The sequence below is a fragment of the Rhinatrema bivittatum genome, chromosome 8 (assembly GCF_901001135.1).
Source record: "Rhinatrema bivittatum chromosome 8, aRhiBiv1.1, whole genome shotgun sequence".
NCBI lineage: Eukaryota > Metazoa > Chordata > Amphibia > Gymnophiona > Rhinatrematidae > Rhinatrema > Rhinatrema bivittatum.
In genome coordinates, this window is record NC_042622.1 from 74,776,927 (window position 1) to 74,800,237 (window position 23,311).

Sequence of the window (23,311 nt, forward strand, 5' to 3'; positions counted from 1 at the left end):
AATTTTCAAGGTCAGTAACCGCAAGGTCAGGTTACGGATCGGTCTAAACGTAGGGCCCACTAAGAAATCCAATATCAAATTAAGACTCCATAAGGGCACCGGAAACCGCGAAGGAAGACGAAGATGTTTTGCTCCTTTCAGGAAACAGGCCACATCAGGATGAGCTGACAAGAATCCACTATTCACCTGACCTCTGAAACAGGTAATATCTGCTACTTGTACCTTTAAGGAATTATGGTTCAAGCCTTTATTCAAGCTATCCTGCAAAAATTCCAAAATGAGTGGGATATTGACCAAACAAGGAAGAGTACCTTAATCCTCACACCAGGCCTCAAACACTCGCCAAACTCACATATAGGCCAAGGAAGTAAAGAACTTTCTAGCTCTTGGAAAGGTGACAATAACTGCCACGGAGTATCCACGTTTCAGCAAGCGAGCCCTTCCAAGGGCCATACCATAAGACAAAAATCGAATCGGATCTTCATGAAGAACAGGACCCTGCCCAACAGATCCCTGTGTGCCGAACGCCAAAGGGGCGGTTCCACAAGGAGCCGCCACAGATCCGTATACCATGGTCTCCTGGGCCAATCCGGAGCAAACAAGGGCACTATCCCTGTAGCGCTTAATCCTTCAGATTAATCTGCCCAACATGGGCCATGGAGAAAAGGTGTACAGCAACTTGTCTTCCAGCCACTCCTGCATCAAGGCATTGATTCCCAATGACTTTGGATCTCTCCTGCGACTAAAGAATCGTGGAACTTTCAGATTGTGAGAAGTTGCCAACAGGTCTAGAAACAGGAGACCCCAGCAATCCAGAAAGCAGAGTTTGCTTACCTGTAAACAGGTGTTCTCCTTGGATAGCAGGATGTTAGTCCTCAACATGGGTGACATCAGATGGAGCCCAGCACGGAAAACTTATGTCAAAGTTTCTGGAACTTTAAGCATACCGAACATGCCCAGTACGCCCTAATCCATGCATCCACGTGGGGTCCCCTCTTCAGTTTTGTAACACAAAATTACGACAAAAATAACAAAAAATGGGAGAAACCCAACTCTGTGGGGTGGTGAGTGGGTTTCATGAGAACCCCTGCTACAGGTAATCAACTCTTTTTCCTAGGATAAGCAAGATGGTAGTCATCATAAATGAGTGAATCCCTAGCTACAGGCTACCCCCAACACAAAGGGGACCAACAAGCACCAACAAGGTACCAACAGGCACAACAACCAGTGCTGTTGGTAACAGAAGGGAAGACCACCTGAACTCAAACAATGGGCACTAGGCAGGGAGAGTTGGGTTCAAACACTTCAAAGAGATGTCGAAAGACAGTAGTGAGATGCGAATGGGTGGATAGAACTCTAAATCACAGCCCTGCAGATCTCCTCCACAGGAACTGCTTGCAAGTGGACCACCGACACTGCCATGGCTCTGATAGCATGAGCCTTGACATGACCCCCAAGACGCAGTCCCGCATGGGCATAACAGAAAGAGATGCAGTCTACTAGCCAAATGGATAATGTCTGTTTGGCAACAGCAACTCCCAACTTATTCCTATCAAAGGAAATGAAAAGTTGGGTGGAATGTCTAAAGGCTTTTGTTCACTCCAGACAGAAGGCTATGGCTCTGCTGCAATCCAAACTATGCAGGGCTCATTCGCCTTGGTGCAAATGGGGCCTGGGAAAGAATATTGGTAGGATGAGGGATTGGTTAAGATAGAAATCCGTCACCACCTCAGGCAGGAATTTAGGGTGCGTACACAAGACCACCCTGTCATGATAAAATTTAGTATAAGGTGGATACATCACTAAGGCCTGGAGCTTGCTGACTCTGTGTGCTAAATGACCGCCACCAAAAATATGACCTTCCAGGTCAGGTACTTTAGGTCACAGGAGTGTAGTGACTCAAAAGCAGCTTTCATCAGCTGAGCTAACACCATGTTGCGATCCCAAGACAAGGCAGGAGGACTTAGGGGAGGTTTCAACTGAAGCAGGCTCCGCATAAAGTATATCACTATAAGCTGTACAGAGATGGGTATACCATCTACACCTTGGTGATATGTGCCAACTCTAACTGACTTGGTTCTCAAGCCAGCCTCCGACAGGAGTAGAAGGTGGTTTTTGGGTGGGGCAGGAGAACAGATCTGCTCACACCATACAGAAAACCTCCATTTCAGCCCGTAGGACTTTCTGGTGGGTGGCTTTTTGGAAACTACCAGGACCTCTCTCAGAAAGACCAAGCGGCTGCAGGATCAACCTCTCAACATCTAGGCTGTAAGCAACAAGGCCTGGAGGTTGGGATGCCACAGCCTGCTCTGACCTTGCATGATGAGATCTGGGGAAGTCCCCAGACTGATCGGCTTCCAGATGGACAACTCCCAAAGGAGTGGAAACCAAATCTTTCTCGGCCAATGAGGGGCTATGAGGATCAAAGTCCCTCGGTCCTTGCAAAGCTTCAGGAGAGCCTTCTCGGACAGGTCCAAAGAGGTCAGAAATTTCCCTGACTGCACAGCCATTATCACCAAGCTCAAGGTCTCTATGCAAAAAATGCATCACCCGCAGATGACGAATGACACCTATAAGATCCAGGATGGGACGAAAAGATCCCTACTTCTTGGGCACAACGAAATAAATTGAATATCGTCCCTTATTTTCTTGAGACATGGGCACTACAATCACAGCCCTCAGACTGAGAAGCCTTACCAATGTATCCTCCACTGCCTGCTTCTTTTGCGGGGAGTGGCAGGGAGAGACCATGAACATGTTCAAAGGAACACTGCGAACCTCCAGTGAATGTCCTTCTCATATCATCTCCAGGACCCATTGATCCAATGTGATCTTGACCCATCTCTGATAGAAGAGAGAGAGAGAGAGGCATCCCCTATCTCCTATTCCCAGGGGTGGGTCGGCAAACATTCATTGGGAGGCTCAGGAGGTTCTGCTACCCGAGCCCACGCCTCTTCTGGGCTTTATTTTCCTACTCCAAGTTAAGGCTTCCTTGTTATAGTGTAACTGTATGCTCCGTATCTCTTGTTGATTGGTTAACTGTATATTCTGCTTAGTTCATTGTAAACCGAATTGATTTGATTTGTATCAAGAAAGTCGGTATATAAAAGCCTTTAATAAATAAATAAAATAAATAAAAAGGATTGAGCCCTACCAAAAGGCAGAGACCTCTGAAAGGTCACTCCTCCATGGGGTTGAAAAGCTTGGATCCCCTAGCTCAACCTCTCATGCTAAAGGAGCGTGGCATCTGTTTCTTACCCTCTTGCAATCGAGGGACCGGTAATTCACCCCACTTACTGGACAATTTCTCCAACTCGCTCCCAAATAAGAGCAAGTCTTTAAGTGCAATTTCGTGAGGTTAGCCTTGGAGGTCACATCAGCTGACCACTTTCTCAGCCATAACTGACACCTGGCCACTATCACCAAAGCCACCCCTCTTGCTGAGGTGCAGAAAAAAATCGCAGCTTGCATCTGCCAAGGCAGCAGCTGCTGATTCCGTAACTGCCCTGGAATTTTACCCCAGTCATCAACCTCCTGAGAGAGAAGTAAACAAGAGCGAGCCACCAGGGAACAAGAAGCTATTTGCAAAGTCACTGCCACAGTTTCACATGCCTGTTTAAGGATAGTTTCAATCCTCCTATCGTGTACATCCTTCAAAGCTGCTCCACCCTCTACGGGGATAGTTGTCCACTTGGAGACTGCGCTTACAAGTGCATCCACCTTTGGAAAACAAAAATGCTCTCTCACTACCAGATCCAGAGGGTACAGGCCTTCCAAAACCCGACTCCCTTTGAAAGTTCCCTCTGGGTGCACCACTCAGGATCAATCAGTTCTTGAATGGCCTCCATTACAAGGGAAGAACAAGAGGCTTTATGCAGAGAAACTAAAATAGGATTTTTCTTTGGCTTAGACATGGAATCTGCCCCAAGTACTCCCAGCATATTCAAAGTCTGGGAAATCAGGGCCAGCAATTCATCTCTATGGAAGAACCATAACATAGTCTTATACAGTTCTAATCCCAGGGCAATTTCTCCATCCTCTAGAGAGTCAGCATCGGCCTCATTATCCATGCCCTTTGGATCCCTATCGGGCAGACCCAAGGCTGATCTCTATGTACTCTGGCACATAACAGTATGTCCAAGAGATTCCTACCTGTGACTCTGCCCTGGGAGCATTGGACAGGGCTGAGGACTGTGCCTGAAGAAGGGATTGCAATCCCTTGAAAATTTCTACCCATGAAAATGTTGAAGGATCCATGCCAAAACCAGAAGGTACCTGAGGCATACCCACTGAGCCACCTTCCCTTCCTGACAAACCAGTTAGGGGAGTTCCAATATCAGGCGCCCCACCTGACATGTCTTTTACCCAGACCCACATCCGGCTGGAAAGAACCAGGCTTAGTGAAGTCAGAGGAAGTTAATTCCCCTTGATCTTCCAATCAGAACTGGCACAAGTTACCAGGCCGAAATGCCCAAATATGACAGGCAGTTAAATTTAGAATAAGGTATAAAATTCTTATGGTCATTCATTCTCTGTTAAATAATATTGATTCCATCTGGCTCTGTTCTACATTACGAGTTTACAAGCCCTCAAGAGACCTTAGATCAGCAGGAAAAAATGTATTAGAAGTTCCCACAGTAAAAACAGCAGCCCTTAATGTAACTAGACAACGAGCTTTTTCAGTGGCCGGCCCCATCATGTGGAATACTCTACCAGATGACTTGAGACAAATTTATAATAGAAAGGAGTTTAAAAGAGCTTTAAAACCTATTTGTTCAAGGAAGCTTTGCGGAGTTCAGAACAGGCACAATAGTGGATCAACTCAGGGAATTTAGCCATTTGTAGTCTTTATCTATTTTAGGCTTCTTATGTTAATTCTTTAAGCTTTCTCTCTGTTTTTTTATAATGTAGTAATTAGTTTTATTCCTTTTAGAGATTTTAATTTTATTGATCAAGATATTATTTGTATTTTTTATTATTTTATATTTTAGTTTATTTGAAATTATTAATTTTATTTTTATGGCTGTAAACCACTTTGTTCAATCTTTGATTGGTAAAACGGTATATAAATGTGTTAAATAAATAGGTACAGGTACAGCGTGAATCCCACTTTTTTTCTTTTTTTAAAACATGCAAAAATTTAGGCGTCCAATACTTAAGTGTCCCTAAGGATAAGCACCACAAAAAACTTAGGTGCACAGCAAAACGTCCAACCTGTGCGCACAGATAAGCAGGATGGCCACTAAGGCGCCTCTTAACTTGGACGCACAAGCCAAACCAACAATCCCGAAGAGGGCAGCCTAACACATAACCAAGTGTGTAAAAAGCTATTGAGGCCTACCATGTGGCGTGCAGCGAAAATGCCTTAGAGCGGGGCCTAGCCTATGGAGGTTGCTCTACCCGCCAGGCTGCCCACATCCCTTAACCTTCCAGAGTGGGGTGAACATTGGAATGCACGCTGAGCACAGAGACTGGGGGAAGGAGGAAGCCCTACACCAAAAACTCTCTCTCTGTCACTGTGGAGAGAGAGAGAGAGAGAGAGAGATATATATATATATATATTTTTTTTTTAAACTTACCTGAGCTCAGTCTCACCTGGCTGAGTACAGAGACTGTGTCTGGCTGCGGGGGAAGAGGGCATATGCCATCACCGCCGCGCTCGGCTTCCTGTACTTACTGCCTTTCAGCTATTAAACAGCTAAGTCCACGCTGGCTGAAAAATCAACTGCCAGACCAAGGCACTCATCTGAGGGACCATGGAAATCGCCTCAGGAATTCTCAACTGAGGGAGGGACCATTTGGTATCACCGCAGGAGAGTGGGGCAAACTAATTTCCTTATTCGAAGCAATCCCCAGTGGGGAGATATACTTTCACCATCTGCTGGAGACAAAGAATGCTGGCAGGCTGATGTCACTGCAGGGGTATATATACTGTGATGTCAGTTTTGCTCCGTCTCCATCTGCTGGCCGATGTACATAACCCACTTGTTCTGGATTCATCTGACTGGACGCTAAGAAACTACAAATTTATAACCATGTGTTCAACAGGTACTAACAGATTGAGAGCCCTCTGAGGACAGGGAAATATATACAGTACCTGAATATAATCCACTTTGAAGTGGCTGAAAGGCGTAAAATAAAAATATCAAAATAATAATCTTTACTGGCATGTTGAGCACAAAGATTAAGCAGTGGGAAATGTGTGTGCTGCTACTTCCCCTTCCATTTCACCCCATCTTTCAGTCAGTAGAGACAAATATATCGCGTCTTTCCTATTCATCAATTCTATCAGGGTCCGATTCACATCTCTTTAGTCCAAGGCTACAAGATAGAATACACATGTGCAGCACTATTTATTGTCTCCACTGAAAACCCATAAACATATCACCATCCCAGATTGACACAAGGGCACAATCTTCTACAGAAAAATGAATGCTAACACCAGTGTCATACTAGGCCCTTCTCTCACAGCTGGTCAACGAACCTAGCAAAACCATAACACTTCCTTCCTGCAGATAGGTCATCATTGCATAAATTAACATTTGCAAGTTCTGGTTTGAAAAAAATGCCCTGTCATATCAAGTAGCAGACACTTTTCCCTTCGCTCTCCATAGACACTGATGGGGTGACTCTTGCAAAGAGAAGGCCAAGTTCATTTCCATCCCAGAGGAATCAGCACGTACATGTGAAAAGTGCAACAAGAAATGGTATACAGCCAAAATGCTTCCAAAATGAATGAAGTCAAACTTTACTAAACCTTGATCACTGAGAATGAAAGTGATGCTTAAAAAGGGATGATTGGATTTAGTTTTCAAGATATGCTACTTTGAGTTGGGAATTGTGGAGGATAAGCGAGTTAAAGGAAAAGATCTCAAATTAAACCAGAGATCATGCATTTAACTGTGCATTGTGTGACAAGGAAAAGACGGCATGGAAAGCCTTCCAGTTAGTGGCAACAAATTTTCTCAGAAGTAAGGCAGACAACTACAAGGAATGGTGGAAACCCTCCTCAAGGTATACAAGAGCCTTGGTTTCAATATGTCAGTAAAGATATAATTTTTCCATGAAACTGCAGAGCACTGAGTGATGAGAATGGCAAGCGATTTGACTAGGGACATTGTGGCAATGGAAAAAACGGTAGCAGGCCAAATGGAGACCATCAATACTTGCAGACTATTGCTGGACAGAGACAAGAGATTTTCTATTTAATGATTACAAGAGACAAGCCAAGAAGAGTCAAGTAGCTATTGAATAAGAACTACACACACATGCTTGCAAAAGTATTCAACCTCCTAAAAAGCTAACATATGTGTGGATTACAAATGATACTGCCTGGAACAATCTGGGTAGGTATATTTATTGAAAACGTGTATGCTCTTAAAGTAAATTTTCAGTCTCAATTCATTATTCAGGCAGCATTTTTCAGTTTTTTTGTTTAATAAAAAATGCAAAGAGTATTCAACCCCTGTGCTGTAGAAGCTTCAAGTTTACACAGATGAAAGATATTGCCCTAACAATTTGCTTAAAATTGGCCTCTACCTGTGAATCATTAAAACAAGGTAAGCTTTTCTGAAAAAAAGACCCCCTAATTCCAGTACCATTGATTAGACTGTGAATTTGAAGGAAAGCTGTGAAAATGAAGACCACAGAGCATTCTAAGGAAATTAAAGATAAAAGTTATAGACATGCACAAGATAGGAAAAGGCTACAAAATAATATCCAAGTGAACACTGCTGGATCAACTGTGATGAAATGGAAGCTGCACAATATCACCAAGATGGTGCTTAAACAAGGCCATCCTCAAAGCTCAGCAACGGTGGTGGGGCCACTTGGCAACAGTGATCATAACATAATCAAATTTAAACTAATAACTGGAAGGGGGGACAATAAGTAAATCTGCAGCTCTAACACTAAATTTTAAAAAGGGAAACTTTGATAAAATGAGGAAAATAGAAAAAAAAACTGAAAGGTGCGGCAGCAAAGGTTAAAAGTGTTCAACAGGCTTGGACATTGTTTAAAAATACAATCCTAGAGGTGCAGTCCATATGTATTCCATGCATTAAGAAAGGTGGAAGGAAGGCAAAACAATTACAGTCGTGGTTAAAAGGGGAGGTGAAAGAGGCTATTTTAGCCAAAAAAACCATCCTTCAAAAATTGGAAGAAGGATCCATCTGAAGAAAATAGGATAAAACATAAGCATTGTCAAGGTAAGTGTAAAACATTGATAAGACAGGCGAAGAGAGAATTTGAAATGAAGTTGGCCATAGATGCAAAAACTCATAATAAAAACTTTTTAAAATATATCCAAAGCAAGAAACCTGTGAGGGAGTCTGTTGGACCATTAGATGACAGAGGGATTAAAGGGGCTCTTAGGCAAGATAAGGCCATTGCAGAAAGACTAAATGAATTATTTGCCTCCGTGTTTACTAATGAGGATATTGGGGAGATACCAGTTCCGGAGATGGTTTTCAGGGGTGATGAGTCAGACGAACTGAACGAAATCACTGTGAACCTGGAAGATGTAGTAGGCCAGATTGACAAACTAAAAAGTAGCAAATCACCTGGACCGGATGGTATGCATCCTAGGGTTCTGAAGGAACTCAAAAATGAAATTTCTGATCTATTAGTTAAAATTTGTAACCTATCATTAAAATCATTCATTGTACCTGAAGACTGGAGGGTGGCAATGTAACCCCAATATTTAAAAAAGGCTCCAGGGGCGATCCGGGTAACTATAGACTAGTGAGCCTAACTTCAGGGCCCGGAAAAATAGTGGAAACTATTCTCAAGATCAAAATCGTAGAGATATAGAAAGACATGATTTAATGGGACACAGTCAACATGGATTTACCCAAGGGAAGTCTTGCCTAACAAATCTGCTTCATCTTTTTGAAGGGGTTAATAAACATGTGGATAAAAGTGAACCGGTAGTTGTAGTGTATTTGGATTTTCAGAAGGTGTTTGACAAAGTCCCTCATGAGAGGCTTCTACGAAAACTAAAAAGTCATGGGATAGGAGGCGATGTCCTTTCGTGGATTACAAACTGGTTAAAAGACAGGAAACAGAGTAGGATTAAATGGTCAATTTTCTCAGTGGAAAAGGGTAAACAGTGGAGTGCCTCAGGGATCTGTATTGGGACCCTTACTTTTCAATATATATATAAATGATCTGGAAAGGAATACAACGAGTGAGGTTATCAAATTTGTGGATGATACAAAATTATTCAGAGTAGTTAAATCACAAGCGGACTGTGATACATTACAGGAGGACCTTGCAAGACTGGAAGATTGGGCATCTAAATGGCAGATGAAATTTAATGTGGACAAGTGCAACGTGTTGCATATAGGGAAAAATGACCCTTGCTGAAGTTACACGATGTTAGGTTCCACATTAGGAGCTACCACCCAGGAAAAAGTTCTAGGCATCATAGTGGATAATACTTTAAAATAGTCGGCTCAGTGTGCTGCAGCAGTCAAAAAAGCAAATAGAATGTTAAGAATTATTATGAAGGGAATGATTAATAGAAAGGAATATGTCATAATGCCTCTGTATCGCTCCATGGTGAGACCTTGAATACTGTGTACAATTCTTTTTTTTTTTTTTAATTTGTAAAATTTCTTTATTGGCAATAAAAGAAGAAAATAACATATCATTGTATATACACTGACATACAAAACCATAGCAAATTATGTAAAAATGTGCCAATAGGAATTTTATCTCTATTCTTTCCATCCCTCCCCCCCACCCCCCTTCTGTACTTCTTACATTATATCATGATAACAGTAGCATGCTTTAGAACAGGGGTCGGGAACCCATGGCTCGCGAGCCAGATATGGCTCTTTTGAGGGCTGCATCTGGCTCGCAGACAAGTGTCGCCATACTTCGCGGTTCCCCGCTGACCCAGCTGCTCCCCGGTCCTCCGCCGCCCGGGCTTAAAATGCTGTCAGCCCGGGCGGAACGCGGCAGGACAGCTGGAGTCAGCGGCACCGGCGTGCTCTCTTTCCCCCCCCCCCCCCCCCGCGGCCCGGAAGAGGAAGTGGAGAGCATCGGGTGCCTGCGCGGAAGAAGAGACCACACTAGCGTGGTCTCTTCTTCCGCGCAGGCACCCGATGCTCACCACTTCCTCCTCCGGGCCGCGGGGGGGAGGAGAAGAGAGCACGCCGACTGGAGTCATCCGGGTGCCTGCGCGGGAGTCATCGGGTGTCAGCCGGGGTGCCAGCGCTGGAGTCATCGGGTGCCTGCGCGGGTCTTCCCGCGCAGGCACCCGATGCTCTCCACTTCCTCTTCCGGGCCGCGGGAAGAAGAGAGCACGCCGGTGCTCTCTTCTTCCCGCGGCCCGGAAGAGGAAGTGGAGAGCATCGGGTGCCTGCGCGGGAAGACCCGCGCAGGCACGCTACTGTCCGACGGGAAGAAGATTGCAGCGCGGCTCGGAGGAAAATGAAAATCTTCAACCGCGGCCGATGGGACTCCGCCTTCGCCTCCGCGAGGGCTGAAAATGAAGGAGGTTAGCGTTGGGAGGTGGCTGCTGCTGCCGCGAGTTCCCGGGGGGGGGGGGGGGGGGGGGGGGAGAGAGAGAGTGAATGAATGAGCGAGCAAGCATGTGTGTTTGAGATCCTGTGTGTGTGAGTGAGAGATTGCATGTATGTGAATGATTGAGAGCCTGTATATGTGAAAGAGAGTATGTCTGTGATTGAGATCCTGCCTGTGAGAGAGAGAGCATGAATGTAAGTTTACCATTGGGAACCTGTATGTGTAAGTTTGTAATTGAAAACCTGTTTGTTTGAAAGAGTATGTGTGTATGATTGAGATCCTTTGTGTGTGAGAGAGATCATGTGTATGTATGATTAAGAGCCTGTGTGTATAAGTAAGAGAGAGATCATGTGTGTCTGTGTCTGATTGACAGCTGGTTTAGGTGATGGAGCATGTGAGTATGTGATTGAGAGCCTGTGTTTAAATGAGAGAGAGAGACCATGTGTGTCTGTGTGATTGAGAGCTGATTTAGGTGAGGGAGCATGTGAGTATGTGATTGAGAGCCTGTGTTTAAATGAGAGAGAGAGACCATGTGTGTATGTGTGTGATTGAGAGCTGATTTAGGTGAGGGAGCATGTGAGTATGTGATTGAGAGCCTGTGTTTAAATGAGAGAGAGAGACCATGTGTGTATGTGTGTGATTGAGAGCTGATTTAGGTGAGGGAGCATGTGAGTATGTGATTGAGAGCCTGTGGTGTAAATGAGAGAAAGAAGAGGACATGTTTGTAAGCATGTGAATGAGAGTCTGTGTGTGAGAGAAAAAGACAGCATGTATTTATGTGATTGAAAGCCTGTGTGTGTGTAAGCGTGAAAAGATAGACAGCATGTGTGTAAATGTGTAATTAAGAGCCTATATAAGTGAGAGAGAAAAAACATTTGTATATGTGAGTGACTGAGAGCATGTGTGTATAGGTGTGTCATTGAGAGCCAGTGTGAGAGACAGCGCTGGTATGTGACTGAGAGAGGAGAAAGTTCCAAGCAAAACCACCCCACCTCCTGCTAATTCAGAACAATCTCAGGACACCTGGATATCAAACGTTCCCAGGTATGCAGAGCAAAAAAAATGTTTGTATCCTTATTATTTTTCATTACTGGATCTTTGTGTCTGCTATTTTGAAATATTTTGTTGGTATCTGGAAATGTTTTATATGAGTTTTTAATTATTGGATATTCCACTCATCAGCTGTTTCGAAATATGTTCTTTTTGTTAGTACACTTTTACTGCTGATGATTTTATATTTCTTGATTTGTTTTATAAGGATGTGTGATGTTTCTTTTTTCCTTTGTTACACTGCATACAGAGACTCTGGCTTGTGCAGTTTCCAATTCAGTTTTTGTCTGCATGCTTCTTGTATGCGTTTTGGTCTCTTTATTCTATGTTAGGTGAGGGACAGCACGTGATTCAGGTGAGGTTTTCTGCTGGCGTGTAGTTTCTGTGTAGGACTCTATAGCAGCCTGACTTGGTCCGTTTTCCTAATAGGAGATGTATTGGTGTCTTAAGGCCTGGTGTAATATTTTCAGAGACTTATTGTACTTTAAAAGTGTGATCTTACATAAAATGCACACATTTACTTGTATTTAGTTTTAAACATATTGTATGGCTCTCATGGAATTACATTTTAAAATATGTGGCGTTTATGGCTCTCTCAGCCAAAAAGGTTCCTGACCCCTGCTTTAGAACATTCATTATCTAGATTAGTCATTCAAGTGAGGGACAGATAAACTTTATAAAATCATACTAAGTATTCATCCACTATTATCTGTATGAGACTTTGTCCAGAGTTCAAATGGTTGCCAAATTTTATGAAATTTAGCTAAAGTCTTGTGTTTATATGCCGTAATTTCCCCCAAGGTGTGCATCGTCACCATCATCTTATGTATTTCTTGGACAACTGGGACGTGTGAAACTTTCCACTGCCTAGCTATAGCTCCCCTGGAAACTGTGACTGTATATTTAATAAATAAGTTTTGGTGCATCGAGAGATTTATTTATTTATTTATTTGAGTCCTCTTTATTCAATAAAGCTTGTGAAGGAGCAAGTACAAATACTCTAGCCAGGAGAGATGTTAACCAATGAGAGATAGAGTCCCAGAATACTTGTATTTTTGGGCATGTCCACCACATATGGTAAAAAGTGCCTATTTCCTGACAGTTCCGCCAGCATGTAGCAGGCTGTGAGGGCTGTACAAGATGTAATCTAGCCGGTGTCCAGTACCACCTAAACAACATTTTATATCCATTTTCTCTACTGAGAGGCTGAAATAAGGCCTTTTCCTCATTGACATGAGCGATGCGTTTCCAAGAATCCACGGACCAGGATTCTCCCAGATCCTTTTCCCAACGCAAGGATATGTAACTCTTTGGTCTGTGTACTCCTAGTATCATTGCATAGATGTTCGAAATGTGTCTCCATACCTTGGCTGCTTGTTGACATAGGGCTCAAACTGTGTTATTCCCAGGGTAGTATCACCCTTTAGTAGTTTGTGGGGAGACAAAGTGCTTTTATTTGTACATAAAAATAGAAATCCTTAGAATCAAGAGTATGTCTATCCTGCAGTACATGAAAGGGTATCATTCCCCCTGGTTCCCAAATATTAGTCACCTTAACTATGCCCTGTGTTTTCCACTTTTGTACCCTCTGGAAGGACAACCGCATGACGAAAGGACTGATGATGAAATAGGTGTGTACTATGGTGAGGTGTGCTTGTGCCAACTAACACTGACTTCCATCTATTCCATATTTCCAAAGTGGCTTGTACAGTTTCAGGTAGATTGACCTTAGGGTACCATGTATTTTTAGGTTGCCAAAGAAGGGCCGATAACAGTAAGCCTCCCAACATTGTCTGTTCTATGTGCGCCCAGGGTTTCTCCAATTGGGGGTTATTCCATTCCACTGCTACTTTCAGCTGAGCTGCACCCAAATAACCCAGTAAATAAGGTATCCCAAACCCCCCTGGTGCCCTTTGGTAAGTATAAACCCGCCTTCTTAATTCGAGGTTGCCTCGCTTTCCACAAATTTAAGTATTCTACGTTGCCATTTTCTAGGAACCTGGTAAGTATCACAATAGGCAATGTTTGAAACAAGTATAAAAGCGAGAGGCAATACATTCATCTTTATGATGGCTAATCTTCCCAACCACGAAATGTGAGTATCTATCCCATTCTCCATGTCTTTATAAATTTTAATTAATAATGGTGGATAGTTAAGCTGAAATAGATCAGTGTCATTGCCTATGTAGATACCCAGATATTTCAGTTTACCTTTGGCCCATTTAAAGGGATGAGACTCCCTAAGCTTAGCAACCAGTGGTTCAGGGATCGTGATATTTAATAATTCAGATTTATCCCAGTTCATTTTGAAACATGACACTCTACTAAAGGCCGAGATTTCTTCCGTAATTGCCACTAAAGATGTTTCTGGACTGGTTATGGTGAATAAAATGTCATCTGCGAAGAGAGACAATTTTGAAAGAAAGGAACCCACTCCTACCCCTTGAATATGATAATTGGTTCGAATATGATGTGTGAATGGTTCCAGAAAAGTAAGGGGGATAGAGGACAACCCTGTCTGGTGCCCCTACCCACTTTAAATGGATTTGTATATCCTCCATTTATCTTCAAACAAGCCTGCGGGGCCTCATAGTTTTTCTATCCATCGTATAAATCTGTCTCCAAATTGGAACGCTCTCATTGTTTGAAATAGGGCCAGTGAACATAATCGAAGGCTTTTTCTGCGTCAATTGCTAGCAGTACTAAGGGGATATCCTGGGAGCGTGCTATACCCATTAAGTCAATTATTTTCCTGACATTGTCTGATGCCATTCTGCCTGGAATAAACCCCGATTGATCTGAATGAATTAATTGAGGGAGGTAATTGTTAAGTCTATGTGCTAATATTTTCGCTAAAATCTTCATGTCAAAGTTGATTAAGGAAATAGGGCGGTAGGACCCGCACACTGTAGGGTCCCGCCCGGGTTTGCCAGAATAGTAACTCCAGCCAAGTTGGCACTATTAGACAGTGAGACCGAACCCTGAAGTGGCATTATATAAATCTACCAGTAGGGGTGTCACCGAACCACTAAATTTCTTGTAAAAGCTGGCCGTTAGGCCATCCAGGACCTGGAGATTTCCCCATTTTCAAACTTTTTATAGCCCATATTACTTCAGCTGGGGAGATATTTCGATCCAAGATCTCCTGAGCATCTCGAGATAGAGAAGGTAGAGTGATCTGGGCAATATAGGTATGAATCTCCTCCAGAGGAATACTAGAGTCAGCAGCATATAACTCCGTGTAAAAACGTATAAAATATTGCCTAATGTCAGCGTTCGAGGTTAGCATTCCCCCTGCTCACCCTTTATTTTAACTATATTGATGTGAACTTGTCGGGCCTTAAGTTTCCTAGCTAATTGTCTTCCTGCTTTGTTGCCGCCCTCGTAGTATACCTGTTTCGCTAGAATAAGTTTATGAGCGATTTGTGCTGCCTCCAATTTCTCCAATTGTGACCTTAGTCTATCCATTTCAACTAAAAGCTGAGCATCGCTTGTGGCTTGGTGTTTAAGTCCTAGTGTGTGCAAAAGCTGTATGGTTTCCGATTTTTCCTTATTGTGTTTCTTTTTTAAATAAGCACCCCTAGCAATAAATTTCCCCCTTAGCACGGCTTTTAAACAATCCCACAGTGTCATCGGAGATATTCCGTCTTGGTCATTAAATCGCAAATAGTCTTGTATGTCAGCTTGTATCTGTAGTACGAACTGTTCATCTTCCAGTAAACTCTTGTTCAACTTCCAATATTGAAGACCCTGCTCATAAAGACTCAGTTCTAATTGGAATGTTATCGGGCCATGATCTGACCAGGTAATAGGGCCTATTTTGTGGGGTTTGCACCCTGTTAACGCTACTCTTTGCAATAAGGAAAAACATCTATCCTAGAGTAGGAACGATGTACCCTAGAGTAGAAGGTAAAGTTTCTACCCTTGGGGTTCCAACTACGCCATACATCAATCAAGTTCCACTGAGTTAAAAAAGGATTTAAAAGATTTACGATCCTGACTAGCGGATGTAGCCGTTCCCGTGGAATTATCCAAATAGGGGTTCAGGGTGAGGTTAAAGTCACCTCCCACCACTAGATGGCCTTCTGTACATTGATCCAACAGGTGGCTGAGTTTTCTTTAAATATGAAGCCTTGGCCAGCATTAGGAAGCATACACACTGACTAGCGTAAATTTTTCGCCCCCTATGGCGATAATAAGAATGAGATATCTACCATCTGGGTCCCTATGACAGGCCAATTCTTCAAATATCACATCTTTTGCAAGCAATATTCCTACGCCCATATACTTATGAGTGATAGGTCTCGCTGCCCAGTATTGTGCTGGGTATGACTGATGTCTAAGGAGAGTCTCATGACATTTCTTAAGATGGGTCCTCTTGGAGAGAAAGCTATAGATATGTTATGGGATTGCAAATCAGAATATAAGCAATGTCTTTTATACGGAGAATTTAAACCCTTAACATTAAGGGAAAGAATGTTCAATAGTATTATAAATTGGCTGTGATGTCTATGATCATCCCTCCCACCATCCAAGTAGCAACCCCATATGTAAAGCAGACCAAACAACTTAAGTCCCCCATTACAAAGCAAATGAGCACTGCTTTCCTGTTAGAGAAATCTAAGACATTATGTGATTCTAAATGAAGTACAGTACATCCCAACCCCCCCCCCCCCGTTTTACCAAAAGCCCCGCAGGCTGGAGCGCTAATTGCCTCCAACCCACCCTCAGAAGGGAGGATATAGCCATCCAAACAAGGCTGCGGTCAGCACCCAACCCTAAATGTAAAGCTGTATAACCATAAATGCAAATAACATTCCTCATTTTGAAACTCATGTAACCAACAACTGTATAACCATCCAAAATACTTTGGTAACGAGTATTCAGGCATACCCATGGTAGTCAGTCCCCACAATGTGAGAGTTATTGCCCAGCAGGATGCCAGAGAGTGTATACCTCAGGATGTAGATGAAGATTTACTTAATACTCAGGGAATGTCCGGTATTTCAAGTGCCAGTTTTTTGGTAAGCTGCAGTGTCTGCATTCCTCCGTAGTCTTATCTCCCCTGGTCATGCGTTGTCACCGCGGGTGATCATCCTTTCTGCTATTCAGTTGAGGTCCCGCTTGCAGTCTTTCAAATCCTGGGTATCCTGCCTCGTGTAGGAGCTTTGCAGCTTCAATCAGAGTATTTACATGGTGATTCTCTCCTTTTAAAGTAAAACTCATCCCAAACGGGTAAAGCCATCGGTACCTTATATTTTCTGCTCTCAGTAGTTCAGTTACCAGCTTTAACTCCTGCCGACGCCGAATAGTTGTAGGGGGCGAGGTCAGCGAAGATAACGATGGCCCCTCCTTGCCATTGCCATGTAGCCTGCTTCCGAGCAATATTCAGGAGTTGTTCTTTCATGGTGAAATCGTGGAAGCACGCTAGTATATCTTTCAGTTTGTTAGTGATTCGGGGCCCCATTACTCTGTGGGCTCGGTCAATTTTTATTTCTATTTCTGCTGCTGCTTTTACATTATCTGGTTGCGCCGTGATTGCCAGCAGCATGGCGCATATCTTTTGTACCACCTCCACGCAGTCGTAGATTCTGATCAGATTCCCTTCTATCAAGGAGAGGAAGGAGAGAGGAGCTCCCTATAGATCCATCTCCCTGTCCAATGCCCCTGAGAGATTACCCTTACAATGGACTAGCCTTCCAAATCTGCTGGCATCTGTGAATATGAAGGAGAGTCAATTTCACTCCTTTAAATAGGTTTGCCAGAATCCACCCATCATGCCATGCTCTCCCCCTACTGTCAAAAGGCATAGGAGAGACCCTGAGTGCCTTAATCTTAGCTTGGATTGTGACATGGGAGACCCCCTATAATGGATGCATGTGGGTTCTGGCCCATGAAAAACATTTAGCATAGCTATCAGCTCCAGGATGGAAGTAGTCCCTACATTTGTGCCTTCTTAGGGTCTGGAAACTCTGAACGAAGATATCCACATTTCTGTTTTACTGGATACAGGGGTAGCTTGGCCCTCTGCCATACTGAAGAGAAGCCCTTCCCGGTAGTTCTAGGGATGGATAGGACTCCTTCCTGCAAAGTCTACCATCCACTCCAGGTAACAAGTGAGCTGCAGTAATGTACTGGAGGCCCGCTGGTTTTCCTAGAAGGACTTGGCCCAAAGGCCAGGGGTCACGATTTAAAACTCCAGGAAGGAAGACTCAGAACCAATGTCAGGAAGTATTTTTTCACGGAGAGGGTGATGGATGCCTGGAATGCCCTTCCGGAGGAAGTGGTGAAGACCAGAACTGTGAAGGACTTCAAAGAGTTGTGGGTTAAACACTGTGGATCCATAAAGTCTAGAGAATGTGAATGAAGAAGTGGGTGGCTCGCGGGAATGACGGCTACTACCCTGGAGATAATACCGTTATTCAATAAACATACACATGGTTAATGCGACTCCAACATTGCTCTAAGCTTCAACGGCAAGAGGAAATGTGGAAAAAAGGATTTGCGTTCACAAAAAAGCATGGAGTAGCTTGCTTTATGGCGGTTACTACCCCAAACCAAATAAGCCTGATACTTCACTTTTAATGCATATCAAGCATAGCTCTCTGCTTCAACGGCAGGGGAGAAAGACTGATACTTCATAGATACTTCACTTAGATGCAGCTCCAGCACTGCTGTCTGCGTCGATGGTGGCGGTGGGAGGGAATTGGAACCAAAAAGTTACTTATAAGGGTCAAGAGTAACATAAATATGAAAACAATTAGGTGAGAAAGCTTGCTGGGCAGATTGGATGGGCCATTTGGTCTTCTTCTTGCCATCACTTCTATGTTTCTATATGCATATCCAGGGTAGCTCTCTGCTTCCAACGGCAGGGGGAATGAAGAAAAGGGGATCTATACAGACAACAACCAAGGACTGAATTACATAGTCTGGGTAAACAAATAAGCATGGTGTAGCGTTGCTTTTGCGGCAGTTAATACCCCTAACTAATTAAGCTATTTCACTTAGATGCAGTTCCAACACTGCTCTCTACATTAATGGCGGGGGTGGAAGGGAAATAGAACCAAAAGGTTACTAAGGGCCAAGAGTAACAGATAAGTATGAGGGAAAAAAAAGTGCGAAAGCTTGCTGGGCAGACTGGATGGGCCAGTTGGTCTTCTTCTGCCGTGATTTCTATGTTTCTATCTAGGGACAGCCCATTATACCTTGTTCACATAGTGCTGCTGCTACCATTACTGTTACTTTTGTGTGGGTTCTTGGGGCAATTATGAACCAGAAAGGTAGGGCCTGAAACTAATGTATCTATCCAGTATAGCAAAGAGGTAAATTTTGGTAGGAGTCCCGAAATGGGATATGAAAATATGCTTCTGTCAGGTTGAGAGAATTTCTTCTTCCTTATGAGCATAACAGGGCCACGTGTTCTAATCCAGGGAACGTGAAACCCTCAGATGCTTTATTGCCATATGTGAGGACCAATATAGGCAAAAGGAGCCCCTCTTTAAGCCAATGAAATAGATTGAGCATGTCTCACTGCCCTAGCTTGAGGTTCCTAAGACCTTGTCAATATGGTTTTATTGCTTCCCTTTGCTGAGAGACGCACATGGGGAGGCCAGGAAGTCCTGAGGAAGTGAGGTCCTCACCTCTAGAGTGTCTTTTTTTTTTTTTTTTAAATATATGGTGTCTAAATACCCATTGGCCTGACATAATGCAGGTCCACTTTGAGTAGATATGCCATTGGCAGCCATCTACAGACATTACTGCAGGAAGAGCCAACAGCATGTCATTGGGTTGGGGACCTGAGCCAAATACTGGACCTTGTTACCCCACCCTCTCCCCCACACAAAACGGATACGTCTTAGTCATTGCATTGTACTGCAACAGATACCTGCCTACTTTGAAACTCCGGTGATTCACACCTCGGGTCTTGTAGGCTCACAAGACCTATCTTCTCTGAGTCTCTGAAGCTTCCAGTTTCCCTGAGATGTTTATCTGATTCGTTAATTTCTCATCAAAAGGCAGGCCCCCTTCAAAGGGCAATTTGCAAAGCCGGGTTTAGGACACAGTACCTGGTGTCTAGTCCAGGGCCATAGGTCCTTGTCGTCACCCTCAAGGATACCACTCAGAAGGATAGTCTATGCTTCGCCACTACCTTAATTTTCCCAACATGGGGATCATAGGGCTGTCCTGCTACCGATTGGCACAATGGTCTTGTGGGTGCCTGCTGAACCTAGGGGATCCACCCTGGGAATCCTCAGTAAAGCACTATTATCCCCTAGCGATAGGGGAATGCTTTAGGGGGGGGTTTCAGGATTTCCAGCAGGACCAGATCCTCTATTATCTGGTCATCTCCCTTAGGGTTTGAAATCTTGAGGGTGGCAACTTCTTTCTTTGACACGGATGCCCCACTGAGAATTCATCCTCATCAGAAGAACTTTCCCCTTCTTCCCTGGAATCCATAAAGCAAGGTGCCTTTGGATCTGACCCTAGATTTTTGGGCAACAGTCTGAACCTCTGACTGAGACCCAGAGCATTAGTAGATAATTTTTTAGCTAGATATTTGGTCTCCCCCAAGGAAAAAAAAACACAAAGTTAAATGAAAAAAACCCAGAAAACATTTCCAGCAGATGTTTTTTTTGGCTCCTCCACATTAAAAACAAATCTTCTACTTTACTTTAAACAAACATCTTGTGTTCAATTAAGTTTGGCCAGAATGTGCTCTCCTCTGTTCTGCAGTGTTGGGGAAACTATGTGTAGCTGCTTCCTCCCACTGGAGACTTTACTCTCGGGAGTTACCATCATCTATTTAGATCCTTGAGGCAAAACTTGTCCTCTAAGTTCTTCAACCACATTCACACATTCTTCCAGCCTTGTTACATGAAGACAGTAGGTGAATTTCAGGGCAAAATGGGAACCTTCATCTATATCTGATATTTTTCCCCCTCAAAATCTGAGTGAGAAGGCTTTCTTTTTTTTTTTTTTGCAAAGTATAATGGGAGAAATCAGCACAACCAACAAGGAATGAAATACACAGTCTGGGTAAACAAATAAGCATGGGTGTAGCTTGCTTATTACGGCGGTTACTACCCCGAATCTATTAAGCCTGATACTTCACTTGGAATACATATCCAGCGCAGTTCACTGCTTCAACGGCAGGGGGGAATGAAGTAAAGGGGATTTATATTCAGACAACCAACAAGGACTGAATTGCACAAGTAGGGTAAACAAACGTGGGAGTAGCTTGCTTATTATGGCGGTTACTACCCCAAACCAATTAGCTAGATACTTCACTTAGAGATGCAGCTCCAACACTGCTCTCTACATCAATGGTGGGGGTGGAAGGGAATTTGAACCAAAAAGTTACCAATAAGGGCCCTGACCTCAGCGGTCAGAGTAACAGATAAGTATGAAAACAATTAGGTCTGAAAGCTTGCTGGGCAGACTGGATGGGCCGTTTGGTCTTCTTCTGCCATCACTTCTATGTTTCTATGTTAAATTTGTATTTGCTCTCCCCTAAACTCAATATGCTCTTTATTATGCACTGCACTCATCACTGATATTGGAGACTCTTTCCTGCCCCCCCCGGAGAAGATCTACTAAATTTTGCCAACATAGCAGAATAAGTCAACATGGACACCATACACTGGCACAGTCTCCGTATGAAAAAGAGAATATAAATAACAGGAAAGCAAAATATAAACAACAGGAAAGCTAGTCACAGAGTCACAACAGCATCTTCCAGCCAAAACCGAAACCATGCAGTAAAAGTAAGAGCCACTGGTCAGATTTTCTCTGCCCAATAAGGCTGCAATGTAAGCTGCTATATGGGCCCTTTCTCGGCCAGCCTCCCTTCTCAATCAGGCCTCCAATGGATACAAGTGTGTACCTGTGCAGCTACCAACTCTTGCAGCTCATACAGGCAGCAAGTTCTGTGTTGAATCTCATCCCTGCACTCCACTTCCACAGGCAATCCCTCACACCAGCAACCAAATTGCATAGCCTGCTTGGGGGTAAAGATCAGACAGCATGCCTTAATTAAAAATAAATAAATAATAAAAAAAGAAGACTGATTTTAACAGTCACTTTCCAAAAATATTAGATTATGGGAAGGGGGAACCAACACAGGCCTAGCAGCCATTACCACTGGTGGTTCACGAGCATTCCATGAGTACATTTAAAAAAACAAAATACCCTGGCAATTGAAGTACTAGTAATACAACAAAAAAAATACCCAATAACTTATTTAAACAACATAATTAAAACATGTAATACATGCATATCATACAAAATAGTCTCCCATTAAAAATCCCACCCCAATATTCACAAACAATCCTAGACATCAATTCCTTTTCTCAAAGATTTTTGCAAATATTCCTAACAATGGGCCCTTGTTTCACCTAATACTTGGCTTCATTAAGGGACATCAACACATTTTCAATGAAACCACATCAACTTACAATATAATTGTAACAAAACAGTTTACAATATTTGAAATAGTTACAAAACAGTCTTGTCACCAAACATTAAGGTTATTCAGTTTCAAAGATATTAAGCTTTTCCAGGGAACAATGAATACACTAGATTGTCTAAAATTTTTGTGCAACTGGTGTAATACAAAATATACAATGTAATATATCTTGTGCTCTCTCCATACACTTCCTTAAGATATGTTAAGTTTACATCGATATGTGCCAACAATTTAAACTTCTTTAATATGGCATCTTTCTACCCTCCTTCTATACAAATAAAATAGCAGCATGTAACCGACAACACCGATGACACTATTTTATGTGCGGTGGGCTATTCGTGTACAAAGATGGTTGAAAGATAAGTTATGACTGATCGTGTAAAGGTTCTTTTCCTTGTGTTGAGGAGGAGCATTGTTCCAGGGAATGGCACTTCTAGAGGGGCCTGTGCCAAAGAGTATAAGGAATGAATAGGTGTATATGGGGTTAGAGATAAGTTGAGGAAGGTAGGTCAATGTTAGGCCTTTTGAGTGTCTTGTAGACAAGAGTTAGGAGATTGGCTTCCAATATACTATTGCACCAAATTCAATGTAGGATTTTTAGAATGGGTGCTATGTTGGAGGCTGGGAACTATAGGCTAGTTAGTCTGGCTTCAATGGTAAGTAAATTAATGGAATCTATGCTAAAACAGAGGATAGCACATTTTATAGTTAAAGATCAAAATGGTCCATCAAATCTACCCAGCAAGTTATTAGGATAATGACTGCCATTCCATGTAGGTTATCCCCATGCCCCGGGGCAGACTGTATTCTAGATTTCAAAGCTTCTTGTCTACTGAAAGGCACAAGGTAGATGTTTGCCACAACCTCATCTAAAGTTCCTGGAGAAGCTTGAGAATTGGAATAGCTGCATCAGCTGCAGGTTGCAGAAACTGAAAGAGCCCAAAGACATCTGTTATCAGATCCTTTTCTTTCCTGACAGAGCCAGACCTAGCCTTTACCAGCTTATCCTAAAAATTTTTGTAGCAAAAATCTTCCAGAGAAAGGGTATGCTAAGGCTCCAATAAAAACAACAAAACAAAACACAAGCAAAACCTATTAAAAGGACAAATGTGTATGCACATTTGTAGAATACATGTATTGAAAACAAAATGCCCATCAGAATCCTCATGCCACCCCCTCCGCCCCAACATGCCCTGAAAATTTGGTGTAGACAGGACACTGAATAGAAAATTTAATAATGGGAGAGACACAAGGTGATTGTATAAG

At 43.0% G+C, this 23,311-nt stretch overlaps 1 protein-coding gene across 4 annotated transcripts in view; it reads right to left on the reverse strand.

Moving 5' to 3' along the window:
• The window catches only part of PHF20 (PHD finger protein 20), a 280,282-nt gene that overhangs the window by 154,272 nt on the left and 102,699 nt on the right, over positions 1–23,311 (reverse strand). The gene's annotated exons all lie outside the window — the stretch shown is intronic.